Here is a 22285-nt window from a genome sequence, read left to right on the forward strand (position 1 = left end):
ATACCAGTGCCAAAGGGCAGTGGTGTCGATAAAGCCGCCTCAGAACCCCAGGCTCTGCTCTTTAGCCACATCCTTGCCCAGCGCAACCTGGGGGGTACATAATATCCTTTTATAAAATCCCTTTCTGGGGCGCCTGGGTGGCTCAGATGGTTAAGCGTCTGCCTTCGGCTCAGGTCATGATCTCAGGGTCCTGGGATCGAGCCCCGCATCAGGCTCCCTGCTCCTTGGGAGCCTGCTTCTCCCTCTGCCTCTCTCTCTCTCTCTCTCTCTCTGTCTCTCATGAATAAATAAATAAAATCTTTAAAAAAAAAAAAATAAAAAATAAAATAAAATCCCTTTCTGCTTAAGTCAGCCCACACGGATTCTGTTGCAATTAAAAACATTAAATAATACATGCACCACCTTGCCTCTGGAGGTTTTTAAAGTGTCACTCCTTAGTCTCTTCCCCTGGGGATTCTAGTAATCCCAAGGAAATCAAGGATCTCATTTCAGTTATAGCACTCTCAGAATAAAGATAAGAACCGTTACGGCTCTCTTCAAAGATGTTGGTAATCATGGTCATTCTCAGTGATCTGGTAAAGGAAGTATCTTTTAGTCCCTCTTAGGAAATACAGTGAGCAAGCTGCATATGATAAATACATGTCAACCTTATCTACTTAATTTTTTTAAGTCTTTACATTATATCACATCTTTCTGGCATCTTATTTTCATTCTTTATGTGCCATTATTGAGTACAGGTTTCAGTAAGTCATCTAAGAAAACAATTACAAGTCCCAGATGCTTGAGCTAACATGTTGAATCAAATGTCTTTGATAAGTACATCCATATCCATAAAATCAGCCTGATCTAAAATTATGTTCCTCCAGAATGGAAAGCCATTTGAGATACTGGTCACCAAAATGAATGACACTTGTCCTGTATAGTCACCAATATTGGTTCTCAAAGTGTTATCCAAGAAGCTCTAGGGGGTTCTCAGGACACCTGTAGGAGCAAAAAAAAAAAAAAAAATGCAAGCCTCTGGGCACCATACTCCACTTCAAAACTGTTAATTCATGGCCTCCTGTGTGTTGTTGATACCATTTGGGTGTGAAATGCTGGCACCTGCCTGGACAAGCATTGCTCTCCACCTGGGCTGCGGAAACGACCTGAAAGTCCAGAACATTCCATGGCCAGATCTACCATGGTCTGTACCAGTATAGGCTATCTGTGTGTCTCCCCTTTATGCTGTGTTCCCTTCCTTCTGTCTGGGGCCTGAAGCTCTAGAAAGCATGGGGTCTCTTTTTCTCAGCTCCCCCCCCAACATTACTGTTCAATAAAGGAGCCTCTTCAGTGCCCTCAGATCCCTTCATGCAAACACCTGTCTGCTTTCTCATGGGACACCCCAGGTGCAGGACACTATAGAGGTGGCAGGGCCTCAAGCCTCAGAGTTACCCCAATCCTAAAAAGAGGTGGCCAGGTGTCTGGAAGGATGATCAGTGGGCAGGAAGAGCATCATTTCCTTCTTTCTCTTTATCTGGAGGCAGAAGTGGGACAAAGCAGAACCACTGGTGAAAAGAAGAAAAAATAGATGAAGTAATAATACCAGTCACATACCTATAAAATATCACGTATCCTTCTTCCCAAGTGTATCCACGTCTATTATTCCATCTATGGGCAGACTTGCCTAAGAATATTATTTCCATTTGATGGGTGCGGAAAGTGGGACAGAAAGTAAGACCATGGGCTGAGCTGAAGCCAGAACCAAGACCTCTGAGTCCTTCCCCAACACTTCTCCCCTGAGTCCCTCTGATTCCGTTTCTCCTGCCCCTCCATTCCCCACACAGGTTCGCACCAGGTCCAATCCTGGGAAAGATGCCATCAAACTTGGTTTCTGAGAGTGACTCTACTTTGGGCAGAGGAGCCCTTCCCTTTTATTCAGGGGGCTCCATTCGTTTCTGAGAAGAAACTAGAGTCCATTGTCTCCCACTAGGAAACAGCTTCAAAGAGACACAAATGCAGATTTTGGCGAGCTAAGAGGGCCCATGACTCTACTTCCAAGAGGGTTCTCTGCACCTAGGTTTGAATGAAGTGGGTAAATAAAGACTTCATTGGTTCTGCATTAAAACTCAGTCAGGGATGACATCAATCTTCTGAAATCACTGGGGAGTGAGAAATGGGTTAATAATCCCTAGGGAGTCCCACCCACAAAAGTTGGAGTCTTTAACTAAATCCTCTTCTGTGAGGACATAATGCCACATCATTAAACTGGCCTGTGACGAGCATTTCCCCTGCAAATGCACCAGCCCTGCTTCATCTGCCTTCAATCTGCCGTGGACTCAGGCTCTGGCTTCTTAAGTGGGCTCAACTGTATTACAGGCTTCTGTGGTGATGTGGGACTACAGGGAGCTCCATTTTATGTTCTTAAATATTCATAAGGAGCTTTGCAACATTAATATCTTAGATGGCTTACAAGAACACTTAAATACAGGGTCTTCACTCCCCTCCCTTCTCCCCAAAAGTCCCAGCCTGCTCTAATTTGTGTAATGCATTGAGCCATTTTAATAATTGTCCAGGGATTTATTTCGTGGTTCTGCTGCCCCGTTGCAGAGGGTGTAATTACGACCCCAGCTTCTCTTATCATGTGCTAATCCGGCTTGTTTCACTAGGGGAGAAGCCAAGATTGGAAAGGGCAAATGCAGGACAGGGCTAATGCACAGGAATTAAGATATGGCCTCAGCTTTCCCTTAACCATCCCGTTCCTCCTCCAGCGTTGCTGCTGCTGGATATGGAATGAGCAGCATTTGCGGTGTCAAGAGGATGTTTTTAATTAAAGAGCAAGTTTTAACAAAAGGAGCAGATTCAAGAATGGGAGACCAGGGCTATCAATGAGTACCCAAACAATAAACTTTTGGCACATGCCACTCAGAGACAAGAGGCTCAGAGATGTGTCCTATCCTAAGGTGGCGTGAAACTCTGTTGTCATGGTTTTGCATAAAAGCAAAATGGAGTAGACACAGCCAGTTATAATGGGGGAAGAGAGTGGACGGATGCTGAGTATCTTAGAGCTCACTGAAATTTTCTGATATGGTTCAAACACCAGGAACTCAGGAGATAATGCCAGCTACTCTAAATCTGGACACTTCTAAAGGGATGCAGACACAGTGGGCTGCATGGGAGTGTGCACTGCATCATTTTACGTAGGGTCAGTTAATCTTACATCACTGATATTGCCTGATCACCTCTTGCCTCCAGCCCTATAAGCTCAGGGTAAGAAAGATGAGAGGAGATGAGGTGGCAATAGTAAAGACATGCAGAATCCATGTCAATGCACAGAAAAATCTGAGCACCAGCATGCTGGGCCAGACCCATAAAGCTTAGAGGACTCCAATTCTGAATAATTCCAATAGGGAAATAAGCCAACATACATAAAAGAGTATTAAACCCCTTAGAGGTGAACATATAAGCACATGCAAATTAATACAAAGCTGATTAAGAATATCTATGCTCTAGGAATAAGCCTGTTGTCACCAACCACCATCATTTTGAGGCAACACTTCTACATTTCTAATTCAAGTTCAAATGTCTGAAGCTGGCAAAGTTGTGTGCTGGCCTAGAGCCATGGACCAAGCCTAAGCCCCATCCTTCTCATCCCTCTCTGCTCCCACCCCTTCCTTCCCACAAGGCCATTCTCTGGCTAGCAGTGCTTGCCCATAGAGGCAACCATGTGGACTGCATTTGATGTCTTGGGAAAGTGAAGTCTTATAATCCAGGTTCCTACAGTTCTTTCCATGAAAGCACTAGTCAGAGAAGGCTTCATAGCAGAGATGAGAATTGAACCGGACAAGGCTGGGCTAGAGAGGAATATTCCAAAAAGTCAAGCAATGCTCTGGGACGATTAATTGGTTTGCCTGTTGGGGAAGATATTTACCAGGAAGTTGTAGGAAATTAGGCTGGAAAGGAAGACTGAGGCCAGAACATCATACTTAAATGATGGGGTAGCCAGCTTACAAAACCCAAACTGGTTTTCTGCAATTACGTGGTACCTTTGGTCCAAGAGCAATGAAGTCAGCCAAAAACTGACTAGTTTATCTGTCTTTGCTTCCACCACCTGCCTTCTATTTTCTTTCTAGGAGACATCATCTGAACAGCATGGAATAGTCACCCCACTCGATCTTAAACTATTCAGCCACCCATACTTGAGCATAAGAAGGTCTCTCTACCTGAAGCATGAATTATCATGCATTACTTTTACTCACTCACATTCTTCCCTGTAAGCTCCTAAAGGCACAGCAAGATACCTCCATTTAGAGGAGAAAGCAATATCTCCTCTCCCACCACACCCCACCTCCATAGGACGATCCTGCCCCCCGCCATACACACACAGGTGTATTAACCCCTCACCAGGCTTGCTGACATAATGAAATCTTCCAGGACATTGGGGCTTCTAGACCAGAACTGAGAACAGCATGGGATCAGATCCTACTCAAGGAGTCTAGTGAAGGCCATGTGGTGTTAAAAGCCAGAAGTCCTACTTACCATTCCCTTCATGATCTTAAACAAACAGATTCCCACCCTAGGCCTCAGTTTCTCCACCTACAAAATGAAGGAGTGAGTCCTGACGATCTCCAAGCTACCTTTGTGATCTCAGACCTCATGCATCTCTTTTTGCAACAAAACACTTTGTTGTAACATGGTCTTAGCTGGTGGACAAATTGCCCACACAGACTACAAAGATGGCTTCATAACCAAGGGCCCGCTGACATTTAATTAATAACAGCATTATTCTCTCTCTAGTTCATGTAAGATTCTGAAATAGAAGGGAAGGTCAACTGTTCCCCAAACCCGCTCCCACAGGCTCCTTGATATCCAAGCACCAGGATCACAGACTTCCCTTGTCAGAACATGATTTACAGCACTCAGAAGAGATACATAAATTTCCATAAACATCTGCAAATGCCCCAGACATCAGATTCCACGAGCGTGGGGGTGGGGTTGGGTAGAGAGCAGATCCTGGGGATTGTGGGTGATGAGGCAGCTCCCTGCGCCGGGCAGCGCGACAGCTTCCCTAACTTCAGGGCATTAAAGCTAAATTTGACTAATCGTGAGCAGTTCTTCCTCTGCTGAGCACCTGAGCGCTAATTATATGCCTGGTTAATTCAGTAATGTACACACATTGCTGCGCGAACCCAGCTCTCTCCTTTCCTCCACTTCACGAGATTAATGGGGGAAGAAGAAGGTTGTTACAAACCTGTTTGTGTGGTTGTTCTTTACACGTCCTATGACGACGACCAAAAATGATCTGAATTCCCTTCCCCAACGTTGCTCAGGCACATGCATGGGCATCATTTAGCACATGGCCCCTCTCCCCCGACAGCCAAGCACATGGGGCACACTCAACAGGGGGATGGTGAGCTTGGGAGGGAGACTGGAGCAAAGGTGCCATTCTCAGCAGAACTTCTACCATAAATACCCCCATGGTGTCCCGATATCACACATTTATTAGCAACTCTTTCCAGATGGCCATCATGGGGTGCTGGTTTCCAGGATCATTGCAAGCTTTCCTGTGCCCTCGCTCCACACCCCTCCAGACGCTGCTTGGTTCTGTCCTGTGAGGATTGAACTAGGCGTGCATTCCAGGGTTACAGCTGCCCCTCAGTGTAGGAGCCTGAAATTCCAAGTTCTCTGGGGCCCAAAGCAGGGCAGAGACTCAAGAAAGAAAAGGGTGGAGGGTGCAGGAAAGAGGTTTGCCAAGTGGAGCAGGGGAGAAATCTGGGGTCTCCTAGACACTAAGACAACTTAACCCTGCCACCCTTGCTGCCAACATCAGGACAGAACAGGAGAGATGGCCCCTCCTGTCTCACACACCATTGGCTGCCCTTCTGTGCTCTTTTCCCCACAAAACTTGCCTTGGTGTTTATAGCCTCGTTCCATTTTTTTTTAATGCTTGTAGAGGGATGGGGAGCAAATCCTGTCATTTAGCCCAGGCCCGGCCCCCCAGAAATACCCCCAGCTTCTTCCCTCCCTCCCGCTTAGGAATGGCCCTCAATTCTGGCCTCCTTAAGTATGATCTGCTCACTCCAGGCTTGGCTAGACATCCACGGAATGGAAGGAACTCCAGCAGCAGGCTGTCTGCCTGTGTTCAGTTCAGTAATCATTTGGGGAGCATCAACCTTGGGGGATGCCATTTACTGAGCATGCCAGGGATGCCAAGGTGAAAAAGACAGGCTCTTGCTTTCAGAGAGCTCTCGGTCAAGCACAGAGTGGAAAAAACTTCCCACTGTGTCCACTGATCATGTACATCCAGGCACATGGCTCCGTGGGGGTGAAGAGAAGAGACCATTCACCGCTGAAGAGAGGGATGCTCAGGAACACTTCTCCAGCAGAGAGGAGATCGGAAGGAAGAAGTGTGATAGACCGACAGAGCCGGAATGGAGCAGCAGGAAGGACCAAGGAACAGCAAGTGCAAATGCATGGAGAAAGTGGCCAAGACAATTTGGGGGTGACTCTTCTCCTACATGACCCTTCTTTTCCTCTCCTCCTCTCTCACACCTCCCTTCCCCTTCCTTCACTAGTTCCCAGGAAAGCGTCCCCAGAGGCCCATGGCCAGTGCAAACCCTCAGCAGACCCTCAAGGTCACACAGCAGCCCTGTCCACACCTCGGCATAAAAGACAGACAGCCTGTGGCTTCTCCACTTCTTTGTCTGTCCCTCCCTCTCAGGACCACTTATCACCTACTCTGGACCAGTAAGCCAGTGACCTGCAGGGCAGATTTACATCTTAAAAGAAAAAGAATATGATGCTTAATAAAATGATGGTGGAATGTCAGGGCATCAAGAACAAGCCCTCCTGAGAGCTATTTTGGAGGGTAGGCACACCTTCATTGTCCTTCAGATAATAGGGAGGCTGGACCAACTCGGGTGTAGTGAGTTGGGCAGACATCTTTAAGAGCATCACATTACATCAAAAGATCTCAAGGCCTTTTAAGAGCAAATTCCTCTCAAGATGAAGATGGGAGCTCTGGGATCCAGTGTCTCTTGCCTTCAGAGTCCACTGGCCATTTGGTCATGAGGCAGCAACTATGAGACGGCAGAGCTGAGTTCCTGTTTGAGTTAAGTCAGGAGCCAGGCTGGTCCCCGTGCCCTCCTGGTGTCAAAGGGGGATTGGAATTCACGTTGTCTCGGGGCCATTTGTCCCATCCCATTGCCTCCATACCCCTCTCCCCAAACCTTAGTACCTCTCAGTTTTAAAAAGGGACCCTGGAAAATGTCCTTTAGCCCCAGCTGTAGAATCACCCAGTGATGTGGGGGATCCCCATTTGTTGACAAGCTGTGGCCTGAGCCCCGGAACAGACCAGCAGTGAGGTCACATCCCCACCATCTGCACCCTCCCCCAAACCCCCTGGCCCCAGCCAGGCTGGGTGATGAACAGTGCTGGCCAGGCCCATCTCCACTTCCCAGAAAAGGGGAAGCTCTCCACACAAACCACATACACGGCGTTCCACCACTGTTCCCATTGATGACCAAGAGCTTCGGCAACTGCACGGCCTCTAAAAACAAGGCAAGTCATCCCAGAGATGCCTTGATTACATCACGGGCTGTAGCCCAGCCAAGCTTTTACCCTGGCCCACAGGAGAACTGGGTCTGCAGCCGGCCCCGGCCGCCACTGGGCGGCCCCACGGCCACCCGGCCATAGATCACATCTGTAAGCCCGTGGAGTTCATTATCTCCCTAATGCGGCTTCTTTTGCAGATCATTAGAAAGAAACTTGACCTGACCTGTGAACTCCGAAATCGATTGTTGCCTTGAAACGGTCAACAGCCCATTTTCTAATCGATGCGTGGAATAATTTTATACATATTTAAATTATATATTAACTTTAATGCTTGTTAAATTTATCTACCACTTTCCTCCTGTGCTTCTTTTATATTCACTCGAACTCAGGAGGGTATATTTACCATTGGGTGGGAGGAAAAGAGGTGGGGGGGTGGGGAATCTAGGCCAAGACCAAGTGAAGGAGGGAAGAGAAGTCCCAGGGCTGAGCCAGAGGCCATGGAGGACTAGGTGGGGCGTGAGGAGGAAAGTGTGTTCGTGTCTGGGAAGAAATATGTGAGGGTATGGGTGTGTATGTGTGAAAGCGTGTATGTATGTGTGTGTACTTATGACAGAGTGATGTGTGTGTGTGAAATTCTGTGTGTATCTGAGAAATACACGTGTATGTGAGTGTGTCTAAGAATATGTGCATACAGAGTGATGTGTGAGTGTGTGTATGTGTGCCAGAGTGCATCTGTATGTGGAAATACATATGTGTGTCTGTGGGTGTGTAGGAGAGAGAGTATGTGTGTAGGTAGGAGAGAGTAATATGCATGAGAATGTGTGTAGGTGTGTAAGAGTATGTGTGTATCTGGGAAAATATATGTGTGGATATGTGTGTATTTTCTCTTCTATGCACTCTCCCCCAATTTGTCAAGTGGTCTAGACACCTTGCCTAACCCCTAATACTGAGAATTAGAAAGAATTTTTCCTCCTTAATATACATTAAGGAGCTATTGATACAGGGGGTTTGTCTGAAAAGGGCAAACTCTGACCATTATGGTTATCCTCAATGTGGCTTGAAAATTTTAGCACAGAGAGGGGTCCCCAAAGTGATAAACTATCTGGAAAGAAGGCCAGAACTGCTAATGGTCTTGAAAGCAGAGGTTAACCTCGTGTTCATCAAGCCTGAGACCTCGTGGATCAGTGAAGCCCTTGAAATTGAAGAAAGCACCAGTGTCCGTGTGCACGTGCGTGTGTGCGTGTGTGCGTGTGTGTGTGTGTGTGTCCAGGAAGAGACTTGTCACATTCACTAGACTTTCAAAAAGATTATGACTATGGAAGAAAGAGGACTGCAGATCAGATGATACATTATATTTTTAGGGGCAAGTATTGCTTTCTCCATCCCCCCTGCATCTGGCACTTTCAGACACAGCCCCAGCGCCCCTGGCCTTGTGTCTCTCTGGGGCAAGACTCACCATGGGTCTCTAGCCTTAAGCCAAGAACAACTGATTGAGGGCCACTCACACACAGAGCAGAGCAACAAACAGACGGCCACAGAGCAGAGCAACAAACAGACAGCCTCCAAGTTCAGAGCCCAAATCAGTATGCTCGTGCTGTCCTTCCTGATCCCAACCTTCCAGAGTTTGGACACTCCCAAGATTTATATTCTCTGCCTGCCCCTGTGGATGAGGTGTAAACAGATAAGCAAACCTTCTAGAAACAATCGTTAAAATATTCATACCCTTCATCTCCGTTATTTTGCTTCTAAGACCCTATCCTAAAGAAATAGTCGAACTGCAAACAAAGGTTTGTGCACAGAGATGTCCCTCGGAGTATTAACACTGGAGCAAATGACCAGAAACAACCTACCAGCCCAGCACCAGGGAACAGCCAAATCACTGCAGAGCATTCATATGAAGGATTGCTCTCCAGCAAGTAAAAAGCATATTTACACTTACGAACCATACAACTAAATTAACTACCAATAATTTTAATTGCCCATTCTCTATGTTTAAAAACTTAAAAGTACGTTTAATGGAGGTTTTAATGACATGGGAAAATGCCTGCAATACAATTCTACAGTAAAACCACAATATGGTGGGTTTTCAAAATTTGTTCAATGCATACAGAAAACAATTGAAGGAAAAAACCCGAAATCATAACAATGATTTTCTGAGATGGAGAGATTCTTCTGGCCTTTCCATACATTTTTGTACTTTCTAAGTTTCTATTATTAGCATGCATTAATTTAATTTTTTAAAAGCTAAGTTAAAGAAAAATCTCTGCTTTCCAATCCATCCACCGCAAGAGTCATCCTTAACTCCAGACCCCAAACTCACAGACTCCAAATTTCTATGTTTCCCTCCTTCTTGGGAGCACTGCAGCTAAACTGGAATGCCCCCACCAAAATTTGCATTCCCCCTTAGTGGTCCTCTAAATAAAATCAGAACAGTACTCACCTCTTCAATTCCTTCACACTTCCACTTTCTTCGTGAACTCCCAGAATCCCTCCTTGGGCAATCTGTTTTAACTTATTTCCCTTTCCCTCGCTATTCACGACAGCCTGATCCCTCATTTACACATAAATGCCCAACTTAGGTGTGAGAATACAACCCGGGATGCCTTTGTGAAAGCAAGAGGGGGGTGGGCAGGGAAGGGAAAAAGGAAGTGGGTGAGAAAGAAGACCAGCTTTGCTGTGTAGGTTGCTACCTACTTCCCGGGGAAGATCAAGGTCATCTAGTGTGAACTGCCTTGACTTCTTCCCTCTGCCTCAGAGACTCTCGGCATCATTATCATCCATCCTTTCAGCCCCCGTCCTGTCTCAAAAGAAGACGTATTTTCTTACTTTGCCAAGGTGCACCCCTCCACCTGGACTATTGATCCCATGCCTTCCCATCTCTTCCAGACCATTACTAGATCAATCATCCCCAGCTCCAGGGTCTGTGATCTCCCCTCCCTAGTGGCTCGTCCTCCTTCTGCAGGGTCAGACTGCATGGATTGGAATCCCTCCCCTACCACTTACTAGCTAGGCGGGGCACTTTTCTTCTTGGTGCCTCAATTTGCATGCCTGAAAATTGGAATAATAATAGCACCTGCTTCGTACTGTTTGGGAATGAAACGAGATGCTCCCATTTAAACTGCTTAGAATAGAGATGTCCCGTATAATGGTAGCTGCTGCCCTCATTATTGCTATGGTCCTCAAGCATGCTCAGTGGGGGCTCCTGTTTGGGGAAATGCCTTTCCCAGCACCCTTCTCCCTCATTCTGATACCCTGAATCACTCCTTCCTGACCAGGGAAAATCTCTCACTGCCCAGAATTTCTCTGCTTCTATCAGATCGCAGTACCTTGCCATCCGGGTGCCCCCCTCCCCAATAAGAAAAGTGCTGTCACTGGCACTGCCACTCGCACCCCCAAACCCCCAGGACTTCCCTCAGCCTTCACGCTCCTCAACCCCCATTATGATCCAAACTCCTCGCTTCTCCAAACTTTGGTCTCCTTGGCTTCCTATCGGTGCCCAGCCTTTGAGTTCGTGTCCCCCCTCTCCACACCCTTCTGTTCCCCTTCCTCTACTAGCAACTCCTTGTCTGTTTGCTCCTTAGACGGAAGCTCATCCCCCAAGGTTCTGAAGCAGGTTCCTCCTCCTCCCACTCAGTCCCTTTTCCCAGTGACCCTATTAGCCCAACTGTGGTATACTCGCCCTCTCATTAGCTCTTCACTGGTAAAACCAGGTGATAACGTCAATCCTGGAGGGCTGTGGGGAGTCCTGTGGCCAATTATTAGTTTCCGCTTCTTCCTCCCACCCCCGTCTTGGTCTCAGTTTCTTTATCTGTGAGATGGGGGCAGCATCATCAAGGATATATAAGCTCCTTTGGGCGACTCCTTTGAGAGGATTTGGCCCCAGTCCTCTGCCTTACTTAGGAAGTGACTCCTGATGAGAGTTTACAGGTCAATAAATAATATTCCTTTTCCCAGACAGATGATTCAGAAGCGCTGAGCCCACCGGAGAGGAAATCAGCCACATCACTGCCAGACTGGAAGATGCAGCTTAAGATCTGTGGCAGTCACAGCTTGCCAACATTTCATTCCAGAAGTCCCACCTCCCCTCCTTCCTGGGAGACCAGTGTCCCCTCCCCAGCATGCAGCAGGCTCCATTCCCTATTTCTGTTCCCAGTGACAAAAGTTCTTTGAGAACATGAGAGAGTCCTGAAGTTTTCCAGCTGGACAGGGGAGAGAACAGAGTTTGGGTTGAAATGGGCCTCCTGAATCCCTTGCCCAATTTCCTTGCCCCTGCACCAGGAAAGCCACATGGGTGGTAGTGAGTAATGCCTATTGCTCATGCAACCCCCCGAAGGGTGGACCACCCAGGGACTGACGGTGCCCCATCAGATCAGCCAGATACCCTGTGGGACCCCAGTCTAGAAGCCCAGGGTAATAGTAGTTCATATTTATGGGGCATTGTTCTCGATGCTTTGTATGTATGAGCTCATTTAATATTTACAATAGTCTTACAGGTAATTATAGGTAATAGGTAATAGTCTTAAAGGTAGTTAAATTATCAACCCCATTTTGGGGATGAGGATACTAAGACACAGAGAGGTTACTAGTCCCTGATCACACTTAAAACAAGTGCAGAGGCTGGGTACAAAGTCAGGCAGTCCCAACTCCAGAGCCCATGCCTTCACCACTCTGCTCTCCTGCCTCTTCCACGGTCACGGGATCCTCCACTCCAACAGAAGTGGCCTAGGACACTTGGAGGCTCCACCTCCACACATCAGGTGCCCACTGTAATGATTAACTTTATATCAACTGGACCGAGCCATCAGGTGGTCAGACATTTGGTCAAACGTTATTCTGGATGCATCCGCAAGGGTGTTTCCGGGTAAGATCAGCATTTGAATCAGTGGACTGAGTAAAGCAGATTGCTCTCCCCAACATGGGTGGACCTCATCCGATCATTTGAAGACCTGCATAGAACAAAAAGGCTGAGAAAGAGGGAACTCTTCCTGGCTTATTGCCTGAGCTAGAACACTGGTTTTCTTCAGGCCTTTGAACTCAGGTTGAACCTTCAGCACTTCTTGAGTCCCAAGCCTGCCAGCTTTCAGACTAGAACTGAAAACACCTTTGACTCCCCTGGTCCTCAGGCCTTCGGGCTCAGACTGGAACTACATCAAGAGCTCTTTGGGGTCCCCAGCTTGCCCACTGCACATCTTGGGATTTGTCAGCCTCGATAATCACATGAAACAATTTCTGATAATAAATCTCCTTCTATAATATTTGTACATCCTGTTGCTTCTTTCTCTGGAGAATCCAGACTAACACACCCACATCAGCTCAGATTTCCTAGTTTAGTTTTATCCATCTGGTGACGCCAGGATGAGGGTCCAGCCATAGCCACCCTGGTACTGAGCACTGGAATGTCAGGGCAGGTCAGCAATGGCCACTGACCACAGAAGGAAAGGAGAAGTAGAGAAGGCCACCAAGAAGAGGGGCCTGGGGGTCAAGACGGAAGAAGGCAGTGGGGTTGGCAGTTGGGAACAAGAGAGCATGCACTTAGTCTGACAAGCTAGAGGAATCCTTGTAGCAAGAAGGAAAGAGTAGATGAGAGGAGTCCCCCATCCCGTACTGCCTCCACAAAGGATGTCACTCCTACCTGGGCCTAGTGTGCCCCCAGCTCTTGCCTCTTGACTCCCTTGATGGAACATGAAATCTCTGGGGAGAAGCCTGGCTTCATCTCCCATCCCTAGCACCTGGCACAAGTGGGTGCCCCACAGTAGTGGAATTGGGGGGGGTCTATCATTCTGAAGCCAGATGAGAAAGTCACTCTGCTTATTGTGTGATGTAGTTCTGCTTGAAGAATGAAGGAAAAGCCATAGAAGGTGAATGAGGACAAGAGGTGGGAAATGGTTCCGGAGACCAGTAGCCAGAATCCTCGCTCAAGAGAGTGGAACATCATGGGGGGAACAGTGTTCTGGAACCACACTGCCAGATTCAGATTCCAACAGCATCTCTGACTAGCTGTGTGGCCTCAGGCAAATTTTTTGACCTCTCTGTTCCTCAGTTTGTCTCCTCCTCTGCAAAATGAGGTTGATAATCGCACTCACCTTAGAGAGCTGTCAGGAGAATTAACAAATTAATGCAAGTGAAGTCCTTAGGACCCTGCCTGGCACAGAGCAGGCTCTAAATATGCTTGATCATCAGCATCACCACCACCAATCATCATTTTGCACATGTGGCCCATCAAGGTGCCTCCAATTCATTTTGTAACTAATCTGAGCTATAGGAGTCCTTTTTGAGGTTTGACCTTGGGGACTCAGCCTTTTATAGATGTCACAGATCTGTCTCCTGATTCTGACCTTCAAAGGAGAGACTAGACCCGAATGAGGACTGTAACACAACGTGTTTCCAGAAATTGCTGATGTCCCAAAATAAAGCTCCATGGATCAAGAACCTGAGAAGAGAGATACTAAGTCACCAAAAACATTCAGCTTCGTTCAAGGTGGTGGGAGAGGATTATTTGTTTTTGCAAATATTAAACTTTCCAATTTTCTTATAACAGTGGTGGCTTCATCAGAAAGCTGGAATTGGATGCCCAGATTATTATGAGACAGGCTGTGGCTTAATCTTCTCGATGTTTTTATATTTGAGAATAAAGAGGCATTTGGCACTTATCTAAAATTACAACAGCGGAGAAGGGGAAAAGCCCTCGCAGGTACATGGCTGTGATCTGCATATTTACGTGCTTTTGAGTTCATTATGGAATCACAGAATCAAGGCATCTCACAGCTACGAGGAGCCTGAGCACCACCCTCTTCCAACCTCTTCCTCTGACATCTGGGGAAACTGAGGCCCAGAGGGAGGACGTTAATTACCCAGCATCACTCAGATAGTGACAGGCTATGCTTTCTGTGTAGAAAGCTCTGAAATGAAACTTTCAGGCAGGGAGAAGGTCCACTTCTTATTTTAACAAGATGCCTTCCACCTTCCCTGTCTGGTCAGGAATGGGCCCTAAGCCTTCACTCTGAGCCTCTCCATAATCTGGCTCCATCCGACCTCACTGTCCCACGTGGCCTTCATGACCAGTCTCCCTGAGACCTGCATGACTTCCACACTCCCGACTCCCCCACTATCAGCAATGTCTTCCTTGCCCACCATGCTGATTCCTCCTTTCCTGTGAAGCCAACTGGGAGGCCACTTCTTTGAGGTTTTTCTTGCGACCACATGGCCACAGGAGCACTATGAGCCCCTGGAACTCCCAGAGCAAGTTCGATGTGTGCAGCCTCATGGCTGAGAGGCGTGTGAGGAGGAGTGCAGGGGAGTCCGACCGCCCCAGCCTCCATCCTGGCTCTGCCTCCTGACCTCAGGCCAATTCTTTCCTTCTTCAAGCCTCCAGCCCCTCTGCTGTAAAGATACTTAGCTTGTACAGTTGTTCTGAAATTAAATAAACTATAGCATAGTGGGTACTCAGGTAATGGAAACATATTTTAAGGTACGTGATTTAGTTTACCCATATATAGATACACCCTTTTGTCCCATAGTTGGTTCCCAACTAGATTGAAAGGAAACACAGTTAAACGCCATGGAAGCAGGAATTGTGTCCCTTTTATTCCCTAAACTACCCCCAGTGCCTCACACAATGCCTAGCACATAGTAGGCGCTCAGTAAATCTTTGCTGAATAGATGAACAAACTTTCCTTTCATCCCTTAAGGAGTTTAGGTCCACAATAATCAAGGTAAGCCTTGTATGTGTGTAGTGATATATGCTTTTCAAAGCATTTTCACATGGAAAAATCTGTTCGATATTCAGACAACCCTGAATTGGAGGAAGATCAGGTATTACCTGTCCCCACTTCACAGGTGAGGATGCTGAGGCACGGACGACAGGTCTAGAAAGTGCTGAAGCACAGGCTACACCAATTTCACAAATCCAGATGGAGTCTGCTCTCAGTCTGCCCCATCCGGTCAGTGCTCGTGGAAGGTCTGATTAATTTGGATTCTGATTTTGATCAACTTAGTGAAGCATTTGATGACTGCATAGAGCTCCCTGGCTTCCAGAAGAAAGACATCTCTGAGAGTGGTGGCTGGATAAAGGGATGCCTAGGCAGGCAAGCTGGGGCATTGGGAGGGAAGTGAATTAGAGAAACTCTTCCTTCAGCAAGACAAATTTGTGCAGGGAAACCATGCTTGGCTGGGGAAGCCAATTGGAAAAGAATGATAGAGGGCCGGCTCCTGAGGTTCATCAAAGTCATTTGTTGCAGGTAAGCTCATTTTTCACAGGCCAAGGGGATATTTACCTGGAGTACACCTTTAAGGAATAGCCGACAGATTGAACGGTACAATGCTTTATTATATTTCACACCCTGGTGATTCAGTATGATGGAGGCAGAAGGAGGGGGGATGGTGCTCAGGAGGGAGAGCCAAGAGAAAGGCAGAAGAAAGAGATATTAAAATGTCCAGCAAGGGGGTGTCCTCCTTCTCTAGTGCCTGGGGCAAACCTCAACTGCATTGGAAGACACCAGAAGGTGCACAAACAGCCATGCCCTGGGGATGATGCTGACCAGAGACTGGGTATCTGACATAGGCTGACCTCATGCCTTCCTTCTAACCACTCCCTTATGTCCCGTGGGGCCAATTCACCCCTCCACCATTTTTAGAAGGGTTTTCACACAATTCTGGGAAACCTGAAGACCCGAGTTCTAGTCCTTGTTCCACCACTCTCTCAGTTGGGTGAGCTGAGACAATATGTTTGACCTCTGGTCTCGTTTCATCATCTAGAAAAGAAAGAATTCCCTAATGGACTAGGCTCCCTTCTAGTCCTTGTGTTCCACCATTCCAAGTCAGCCCCAGAGATCTACCTTTATCCGAAAATAGCTGGCTTCTCTGCAGCCTTCCCTCACATCCCTGTCACAACAGTCAGCCCCCGAGGACAGAAGAAAGCCAGCCTCAGCCTGGAGGCTGCCTCTGATCTGGGCACCAAAGGAAGGAATGGTTATCTCCTTGACAACCAGCATCCCTTCATGACTCTCAAGAATTCTCTCCTCCAGGATTCATCTCAACCCTCTGGGAAACTATATTTTTAGCCTCTTCCACCATTTACAAAGTTTCATAAGTTGGGTGTATATAGGTGTTTGTGCAACACAAGGATTGAGTTTCTGCTGTCCTCAAATCTTCAAAGCCTCTTATGGAGTCCCTCTGTTGGTTTTACCTTCTTACTCAAGATGTCACCATCAAGTGCCTACTCCTATCTTTGCCCCCAGGAATCCCCCTAAGGGCCTTTTCCCTTTACTCATATCAACCTGGCCCATGTGTCAAGTGGAAGGTGCACTCCTTGGCCCTTGTCCCTTCCTCATCTTGCTGCCTGGAATGAACATCTGATAGCTGGACTTCTAGTGGCCATCTTGGAATGAAGCCACCTTGAGGATATAAGTCATGAGCTAAAGATGGTGGGCCAGAAATCAGAAAGGTATTGGCTCCTTGATGACTGGGAGACAGAGCCATCATACCAGCCTGACAATGCCACTTTTGGATTTCTCTCATAAACTCCCCCTCATTTACCTCACAGTCTCTTGGGTTTTCCATTGTGTGCAGCTAAGCCAAATTCTTAATGGAGGCAATAGCCTTGTCTAAGGGTCTCTCCACTACATTCAGCATTCTATACCATGGGGCTTTGCACCTAACAGGGAGCATGTGAATATTTGTGAAAGAAAGTGGGAAGGAGGGAGGAGTGGTTGATTTCCTTCTGGTTCCTTCTCCCTCCTCCCCTGTTCCCTGGCCATGGGTGGAGGGCCTTGGAGGATGTTGGATGCTGAACAGGAGTGTTGGCTAGGCTGGGCACCCACCAATATGTTGGGGGATGTGTTTCCAAAGCTCTGATGAGGGCACCTGAGGCCATTTTGGTACAAAGGATTTACTTTGTCTTTAAAGGCTAACTGGTATGAAATTGAGCATGGAGTGTGGCCGAGGCCCCTTTGTGATATCCTTCAAGCTCTCCCCTTCCCCCCTGATCTCTCCTCCATCAGTGTTATTTGGGACTGGAAACTTTTACCTTTGTGTTAAAGCATTAAGGAGACATATTAAGTAATAACCGTAAACCTGAAGCTATGCTTTCATTTAGTAAGGCTTGGCAGTCATTTAGTAAGGCTTGGAGACAGTAGGGCATGTGACAAGCAGTTTGGATGAAAAAGAAAAACTCAGAAGCAAAGGGCCAGTTGGAGAAAAAGCCAAGGAGAACCAGACCACACAGGATTTGGAGGACCAGGGCAGCATGGGGACAGGAGGCCTGGAGAGTGAGGGATATGGCAATTCAACTCAGCCCAATAAACAGTCACTGAGCACCTCCTTCTACCAGGGAAATACAGTAGGGCCTGAGGGGATCCTCCCCTGGAGGAGCTCACAGTCTAGAGGAGGTCAAGGATGTTTATGCATATATGTAAAATATAATTTTGCATGTCCAAAAAGAAGAATAAATCAAGGCCTAGGAGAAGGAAAAATGAATTCTGCCTGAGGATAAGAAGGCTTCTCAGAGAAAGAGGCCTAGGGTTGGGCCAGGCAGGCCGAGGAGACCTCTGGCAAGCAAGGAAGGTGTGCTGGCAGGAGTGGGCAAAGGGAGCAGTGGGGCCACGCAGGGATGTGCTAAGAGAGGAAGTTGTCTCTAACTTCAAAATTGCGTCAATGAAATGGATGAATGTTTTTTGGACACCAGCCTCCTCAGAGAATACCCACAGCTTTATCGTCCAGGAAATGGTTATTATCCCCACGCCCATAAAGATGGGCTTAGAGCCCTAACTCAGGTACATGGCATTTCCTGGGAGTGAGTCCAGCAGAGGAAATAGTTTCGCTGAAACTCAGGTGGCCAGGGAAGTCAGCAGGCCAAATGTGCAGGTGCACTCCTGACTGGCCCCAGATGCCACACCTGTGGGATCCAGCTTGCACCGAAATGTCCCTGGACATTCTAGAAACATGGGCTAGATACCAAATGGTTTAATGACATTGGCATCTAGGCCAGTCCCTGGTGAAAAACCCCGAGGATGTCAGAACTACCACGTACTTTTCTTTAAGCATTGGGTAGCCCTGGGAGCCTTCTAGTACATGGCTCCTAAAGTGACACAGACATATTAGCCTCAATCCAGCCTCTTCGAGCTCACAGCACAGTTACAAAGGCAGGAAGCACATACAGGAAATAGCAAGAGAATACCCTCAGAGGGTAACAGAAAGGGAGTCAAAGGGAGCCAGGGTGCCATGGAATAGATGAGCAGAGTTGTAGGCATGGTCAATCTGGGAATACTTCCTGAAAGAAGCAGTTTGGGGTCTTAAAGTTCTGGGAAAACAGGAACTCCCTCACTGATGGTTATATGAGTCACCTACTACCATGTTAATGCTGCATAACACACCATCCCAAAAGTCAGTGGCTCAAAGCAATAATCATTCACTCTCACCCATGTTACTCCAGGGTATTGATCCAGTCTCAGCTTTGCTGGGCTTAGCTCCAAGCTGCAGGTCAGGTCCAAGTGTGCATGTGATTTTATGGTCCTTGCAGGAAGGAGCAGGCAAGGTGGGGTGTGTTCTTCTCAGCAGAAGCACAAGAGGGCATGTTGATGTCATATCTGCTAACATCCCATTGGCCAAAGCAAGTGACATGGCCAAACCCATCATCAAAGAGGGGTTTAACACAGCCACGCCCAACTTCAACAGGGCAGGGCAGTGCGTGTGTGCGTGTGCGTGTGTGTGTGTGTGTGCGCGTGTAGGAGGCAGGGGTGGGTGGAAAGGAAGTGAATTGTTTTAAAAAATCTACTATAGTGATGGAGAAAAGAGGAAAGATATTCCACGTAGAGGGATTGTATAAACAAAGGCATGGAGGTGAGAATGAGTCTGGTGTGGGAGGACAGCCAGGAGGGCACGTGCGACCCAAATCAAAAGGGCAGATGCACAGGGAGAGATTGGAGATCCACCTGCCTTGGGCAACAAGGCTGGAAGCATAAGTGGCTGGCACGCCAGCTAATGAACTCTTTCTTGGGCCCTTGCCTTGGAGAATCCTTTGGAGAATTAAGAAATTATGAACTGGAAGCAAGAAAGCTCACTCCTGTAGGAACTGCTCCCTGGAAAAATACTACAACTCACCAAGCTCCTACCTCCTCCTGAGGCGTTCCAGAGTTGGCCCAGCCCTGGGCTCTCACCCTTGTCTGAGCAGAGGGCATGCGCACATGGGCAGCACCACTCCCGCACTCAAGAAGTGCTACATTGCCTGTCTTGACTTCCCGACTAGACTCTCAGCCACTGGTGCCCGGGATTATATTCTACACTTTTTTTTCAATCTCTGAACAGCAGGAGCTCCATCACCGCATGTGGAATGAATGGCTGAATAGTAGACGGTGCTGAGAGAATCAGGCAGCGCCATTTCTGGAATAAAAAACTGGGGAAAGTAGGTCACCTGGACCGGCCACAATCAAGACAGTCCTATTAATAGGAAATGCAAACATTATTTAGGGACAGGAGCGTGAAATGGGAAAGGGGAAGGACACTTGAAGGTGGATGGAAACTCAATCTTGTGTGAAAACACAAACTGGAGCAGAAATGAAATTGCCAGGGAGGTTGCCTTTTCCTGAAGAAATGTAGTCACAGGTAATGGCCGCAGGGAAAGCTCCCAGGGCAAATCAGCCCACAGCCACCTCCTGCAGAGCCCAGAAGGGTGCTGCTAGCAACGCAGGTTCTTGAGAAATGCTCGCGGCAAGCTTTGTGAGCCACACGAGGAGGGCTGTCCGGCAGATAGAATTTACCCTGCCTTACACTGGGGCTCTTCCCACTGGAATGAATACCTTCCTCCTTGCCTCCTCCAGGAAGCCTTCCAGGATAAACAACACTGTAACACTGACTTAATCCCAGTAAAGCACATGAATTCCCCTATAGTCAACTTAATATATTCTACTTAACTCGTGATTACAGAGTTTTAAAATTGTCTATTGTGTTTTGTATATTAATTATAGTAGAAGCCATGGCTTTTTTTCCTGTGAGCCCCTCCTCTGGGCTGGGCACTCTCCTAGCTCTTATAAAATTCCCTTCAACAGAAAGTGGGGTAAGTATGTGACATGCAACAAAGGCCACTCGTCTCCCTCCTCTAGAACAGGGATGAGAACAGCTTGTGTCTTCCGATGCTCTGTGTTTTCCCTCGATTCTCAGCAGATGTTCTTAGAATCCTGGTTTTTCTCACAGCTCCGTCAGGGTAGAGCAGTCACAGGGAGGGTCCCTGGAGGGCCCCCAGGGAGGACCGTGCAGCCGTGTCATGGTAGGGCACCCAGAGGCTGGTGTCCCTTGCTGGTCTGCTCGCTATCATCACTCAGCCTTCCAAGGCCCTGGTCAAACACCATATCCTCCAGGAAGCGGTCTCTGGCCCCCAGTCCTTTGCCGATGCCTCCAGAATGTCACGCAGAGCCAGCTCTATGCTGTGGAGGGTTTGGGAGATCAGTTCCTGATGGGCCTCCTCCTGGGGACCTGGCCTGGTCCCCGACACAGGCGGCAGTCTCTATGTGAACTGACGCCCCTCCCCAGAAAGGGCCCTGGGCGTGGCCATCACAGGGTCTGTATCCACCCACAACCCAGGTGAGGGAGGTCCTAGGGCTGACCTGGCCCTGCCGTTTGAGCGAGGGGGGAGATGGGGATGTCCTCTATGTCTCGGGGAGAGGGACATAACTGCCCCTAGTGAGACCATTGTTGTACATCATGCTCTAAAGCACAACGCCCCTGTTGGTTGACAGCTGGTTGGTTGGTTGAGTTTTTTGACAAATGACCTCATTTGGAGGTTGAGGAAGTCAGAGGCCAGTGGAGGCCAAGATGCCAGGGGTCCTGATGGAGGAGAAGCTGCCAATGGCCTTCCTTTATTCCAGCGCCCTTGAGGCTCTGCATCTTTTTGGAAGGTTGGGTCTGAGACCACGAATTGTTCCACTGCGGATTAGTGAGAGGAGGCTGGAACTGAGCCCACCCCACCCAGAAATCTTCACCGCATGAACACAGAGCTTCCCACTATTCCTCCGGGAGAAGTGGTTATACGCACTCAGGCTCAGACACACACACTCTCCCACCCCCACGCTCAGACTCACCCACTCTCGTCCCCTCACACACACGCTCATCCCCTGCCCTTTGCCTGGACGTGGAGTCAAGGGTTGCTGTCAAACAATGTCGTTCGTTGCTATCATACTTCGGGCTTTGCAAAGGATTCTCATAGCTAATATTTTCAAACCTTCCGTGTAGATTGTTGCGAGCACTTCTTGAAGTAGGCAGACAGCTACTGCCATCACCAGTTGAAGAAACTGAAGCCCAGAAAGATGAGCAGCTCATTTCAGGCAGAAAACACACGTGGTCAGCCGACAGCCGCACCCGGACCAAACCTCCCACAGTGCGCGGCGGCGGCCAGTGGAGGGGGACCCAGCGCCTCCCCGCACTGGGGCCGAGGTTGAGAAAGCCTGAAGCACAGTCAACCAGCAGTCAGGAAGCCGGGCTTTTAGCCTCCTGCCTTGCCCCACATTGCTGTGGGACAGAGGCCAAGCGACCTCACTCCTCTGGGGCTTGGACGCCAGGCCGTCTGGGCTCTCTTGTGGCCCTAGTGTGGGGACAGCCTCGGCTCCCCCACTTGTCATGAGAGCTGCTACTGCACCCCAGCTCCAGCTGCGCCCTCTGACCGCAAGCCCCTCTGACCCCCCCTGCACGGGTCAAACGGTCCAGGGGCCGGCAGGGGACCCAGCAAGCCAGAGACCTCGCCGACACCTTCCATTCGGAACCGGGGACA

The 22285-nt window shown here is 48.2% G+C and overlaps 1 long non-coding RNA gene across 1 annotated transcript in view; it reads right to left on the reverse strand.

Annotated features, from left to right (window-relative positions):
* LOC144379844 (uncharacterized) overlaps positions 1-22285 on the reverse strand; it is a 185412-nt gene that overhangs the window by 107599 nt on the left and 55528 nt on the right. The window lies entirely within an intron of this gene.

Source organism: Halichoerus grypus, chromosome 13 (assembly GCF_964656455.1).
Source record: "Halichoerus grypus chromosome 13, mHalGry1.hap1.1, whole genome shotgun sequence".
Taxonomy (NCBI): Eukaryota; Metazoa; Chordata; class Mammalia; order Carnivora; family Phocidae; genus Halichoerus; species Halichoerus grypus.